At 47.2% G+C, this 4932-nt stretch overlaps 1 pseudogene; it reads left to right on the top strand.

The window, feature by feature from the left end:
* The window catches only part of LOC119330218, a 12747-nt pseudogene extending 8535 nt beyond the window's left edge, over nucleotides 1-4212 (top strand).
* The last annotated feature ends 720 nt before the right edge of the window (nucleotides 4213-4932 follow it).

The raw sequence follows: 4932 nt of genomic DNA on the forward strand, positions 1-4932 counted from the left end.
GCGACGGGGGAAGGAGGGCCGCCACCGCCGGACTGCGGGGCGCCGCGCAGGCAACGCCCGGCCGCGCCCGCCGGCGGCAGCGGCGAGGGGGAAGGGGGGCGGCGACTCGCGGGGAGGGGGAGGAGTGGGGAACCGCCCCGGTCGCCTCGCTCGGGGAGGGCGACGCGGGGGGCACGCGGGGAGGGGGAGGAAAAATAGGAAATACACAGCAACTAGAAGTGATGGTGCTCCCTGACTGGCTATTTCCCAGTTCAAAGTACACGTAATGGCAGTTGAGACTGGTTATTTCCCAGTTCAAAGTACACGTAATGGTAGTAGAATGGACACACATTATCCTTTGATTTTTAATATCTGCATTTACGTCAGGCCAATCGTGATGAATTATATCCTAAACGCACAGAATGAAGGTGGACCGACGTAGACAGCCAGAATGTCAACTCTGAAACTAGCCTACTATAATCGTAATGTTGCTTGTCTGGCCAAGGAGTCTTGTAAGACCACCAGAATCACATTTCGTGCCTGTACTGCAATTCTTCTGGCAGCATCGTCGAATGGATTGGTCAGCTCTCAACTGCTCCATCGCCGTGCTGATCATTCTGTTCCTGCCGCTGTGTGCGTCCGACGACCGGCTTGTCTCCAGCAACCCGCTCTCCCCTGGCACCACCATTGTCTCGGATGGCGGTGACTTCGCATTTGGCTTCTTCCCCTCTTCTGGCTCAACGCCGTCCAACCTGTACCTTGGCATCTGGTACAACGGCATCTCCGAGCTCACCGTGCTGTGGGTCGCCAACCGGGAAACCCCGGTCAGGAACACTACCTCCTCCACGCCCATGCTCTCCCTCACCAACACCTCCAATCTTGTTCTCTCTGATGGTGATGGCAGTCGTGTTGTTTGGACGACTGGCGTAGCCGCTGCCTCGATCTACAATTCATCAGAGGCAGTTCTTCTGAAGACCGGTAACCTCATCATCCGGTCATCCAACGGCACCACGGTTTGGCAGAGCTTCGACCACCCAACCGACACGTTCCTACCTGGCATGAAGATGCGGATCAGGTACAGGACACGTGCGGGTGGACGCCTGGTATCCTGGAAAGGCTCCGGAGACCCCTCACCAGGGAGCTTCTCCTACGGCTGCGACCCAGCCACCATCATCCAGATGTTCCTCTGGAACGGGTCACGCCCGGTATACCGCACCGCCCCATGGACGGGGTACCAGGTCAAGAATGAGTACCAATACTTGATGACCAACACCAGCGCCATCATGATATATCTCAGTGTCGTCAATAATGACAAGGAAACCTACGCAATATTTAGCGTCTCGGACGTTAGCTGGCGCACCAGGCTTGTGCTGGCCTACTCCGGCGCGCTCCAGTTCCAGGGCTGGAACAACAGCTCCTCTGCGTGGGTAGTCTTTGGGCAGTGGCCACACCACGGATGCAACCGCTACGGCTACTGTGACGAGACGGTGTTGCCCGTCCCGACGTGCAAGTGCCTCGATGGTTTTGAGCCGACGAGCACAGAGGAGTGGAACAAGGGCAAGTTCTCAAAGGGGTGTCGACAGAAAGAGGCACTGCGTTGCGGCGATGGTTTCTTGGCCTTGCCGGGCATGAAACCACCGGACAAGTTCGTGTTTGTCGGAGACACGTTGTTGGAGGAATGTGCGGCGGCATGCCGCCGCAACTGCTCATGCGTGGCGTACGCCTATGCCAACCTGAGCAGTGGCATGGCCAGCGGAGGTATGCCAAGGTGCTTGTTGTGGGTTGGTGAGTTGGTTGACACCGGGAAGTTACACGCAGACCCCGTGAGTGACACACTCTATCTGCGGCTTGCAGGCTTGGATGCAGTAGCTGGTACCACTTTATTACCTTATATATACTTGTCTACACTAACTCTCTTTTTGTTTTAGATTGACAAGACACAGCACAACTCGGGGACGACCTTGGCTATACATAATACTTTATTTTTATGTGCGCTGCACAGCTAAAAGGACAAGAAGGAGCACTGCAGTGAAGATTGTACTGCCAGTTTTAGGAAGTAGTGTCCTGATACTCATGTGCATTTCCCTTGCATGGTTGAAATCCAAAGGTGCGTTTAGTCTACATTCCTTGCATTCCCGAAACATTCAAGTTTCTGTATCTATTGTACCCCCATACCACGAAAGCTTTATAAATCCCATGAAGATGCAAATCCATGCTGGCAATGTGGTGGTGGCAATTCATCAATAGATAAGACATGGCTGAACCACATTATTTCTCTTGATCCTGCGCTGGTTGGGTTCTACGAGTGATGACTTGAGTGTTCAACTAAGGGACAAGTTCGGGGGGCTAATTGCATAGTACTATGTTATATTTACTGGAGAAGAAATGATCATGCCATTTTGTTTGAAGAAGGCAAGAACAGGACCCAGGGAAAGCACAAGAAGGCGCTATTGGATGGCTCAAGTGATCTTGAATTCCCATTTGTAAGATTTGAGGAGATTGCCCTAGCAACACATAATTTCTTGGAAACATGTATGATTGCATAGTACTATGTTATATTTACTGGAGAAGAAATGATCATGTCATTTTGTTTGAAGAAGGCAAGAACAGGACCCAGGGAAAGCACAAGAAGGCGCTATTGGATGGCTCAAGTGATCTTGAATTCCCATTTGTAAGATTTGAGGAGATTGCCCTAGCAACACATAATTTCTCGGAAACATGTATGATTGGACGGGGAGGCTTTGGCAAAGTTTACAAGGTAATTATTCAGCACTACATTGTTTTTATTCTAACTGATATATTCACATGACAAATTCAGATCTACATATTCCCTTAAAATCATACAGGGAACACTAGGCGATCAGGAAATTGCTGTCAAACGGCTAAATAAGGATTCTCAACAAGGAACAAATGAATTCAGAAATGAAGTAATACTTATTGCCAAACTTCAACACAGAAATTTGGTTCGACTTCTTGGATGTTGTGACGAGGGAGATGAAAAGTTGTTGATTTATGAGTATTTGCCTAATAGAAGCTTAGATGCCACCCTTTTCGGTATATTCTAGCAACACACCAGTTTTTAAAACATGTCAAAATTTTGTTTTCTAACATTTGCTTTTGTCTAAAGATGATTCAAGGAAATTGCTGCTGGATTGGGGAACACGTTTAAATATAATCAAATGTGTCGCCAGGGGGCTTCTTTATCTCCACCAAGATTCAAGGCTGACCATAATTCACAAAGATCTCAAAGCTGGAAATGTTTTGCTAGATGCACAGATGAAGCCCAAGATAGCGGATTTTGGTATGGCGAGGATCTTCGGTGATAACCAGGAAAATGCAAACACCCAACGTGTCGTTGGAACATAGTGAGTAACTGTTTGAACCAGTAGCTCCAATTGATCTGCAATTATATCCAAACCCCATTTCAAATAACCCTTGCAAGTCAAATAATCAAGCAGCGGCTACATGGCTCCTGAATATGCAATGCAAGGCGTCATCTCTACCAAGTCCGACATCTATAGTTTTGGTGTGTTGCTATTGGAGACTGTAACCGGTATGAAGAGAAGCTCCAGCAGTCCCATGGGCTCTCCTAGCCTCATAGCTTACGTACGTACAGCATGTTTTCAAGTTCCCAACTATCTACAAAATTGCCTGATATTTTTGAAAGAAAATAGTCATGTAACACAAAAGAGATGATGTTTTTGTTTGTTCCAGTCATGGAATATGTGGAAGGACGGGAAGGCAGAGGAGTTGGCCGACCCATCTATCATGGGCACATGCTTACCAGATGAGGTGTTGCTTTGCATTCATGTAGCCCTCTTGTGTGTCCAAGAAAACCCAAAAGACAGGCCACACATGTCATCAGTTGTGTTGGCGCTAGAGAATGGGAGCACTACACTGCCAGCTCCCGATCGGCCTGCATACTTTGCAGGATGGAGCACTGAACTGGAGCAGCTCAGAAACAATATTCAGAATTCTGTGAATAGGTTAACTCTTACTGGTATAGAGGGTCGATAAAATGGTTCGGTACTTTTATATGTGTAATTCGATGTGTTGGACATTACGTCGTTTGTAGCTAGTGGTGAAGGGAAGTTGTTTGAGCCCATCCACACCGGTTTGATGCATGAAGATTATTGTTCTACTGAATGTGCTCGTGTGTTTGCGTCGTCGTGGTGGTGAAAAAAGGCAATCTTAGTTAGCAAAAATATGTATGCACTCTTTTACTGAGAACATCAAACACAAAATACAACAAAAATACTTAATATAATTATAAGGCCTTTTTACATTATATTTACTCTACTCTTATAAAAAAACAGAGTTGGTGATGATGGTGTGTCTGCCATCCTGCAATATAGGCCGTCTGATTTATATCTGACGGATAGAAAGAAAAACTATGACAATTTTGCAAAAGGATACCCACACCCCTCTCCACATTTGCAAATAAAGCCTTCCCTCGTTCATCCTTTTCTCTCACAAGATAAACTACTCATACAAATGCATTTTGATGTTACGTGCAACACACAGACATCTTGCTAGTTATAGTAATTTAAAATTTTCTTTGCTTGGTGAATCGTGAAGCATGTCCTTGTGCTGCTGCATTGGTGCATCCTCATTGTCGTTTCACCAATTCAAGCCGAGGAAGTGGGATTACACGGCCCAACCACAAACCCCTTCCCCAACCCAGGGCGAGACACCTAAGAGGCCAAATTTCTCCGGAGCTAGAGGCTGAGTAACCGTGGCTTGAGCAGCACACCGACAATGTCGATGCTGCTGCGGAGAGGGCAAGTAACAGGTCCACGGCCCGCCGACGTAGTATGTTCACCCGATACCATGAAGGTGTAAACAAATGTCAAACAGGAGAAATCTAAACAACTAAGATTTAGTAGAAATATGTATATTACTAGCAAAAGGGCCAGTGCATTGCAACGGGAGAAAAAATAAATTATAGTCTCC

The sequence above is a fragment of the Triticum dicoccoides genome, chromosome 7A (assembly GCF_002162155.2).
Source record: "Triticum dicoccoides isolate Atlit2015 ecotype Zavitan chromosome 7A, WEW_v2.0, whole genome shotgun sequence".
Taxonomy (NCBI): Eukaryota; Viridiplantae; Streptophyta; class Magnoliopsida; order Poales; family Poaceae; genus Triticum; species Triticum dicoccoides.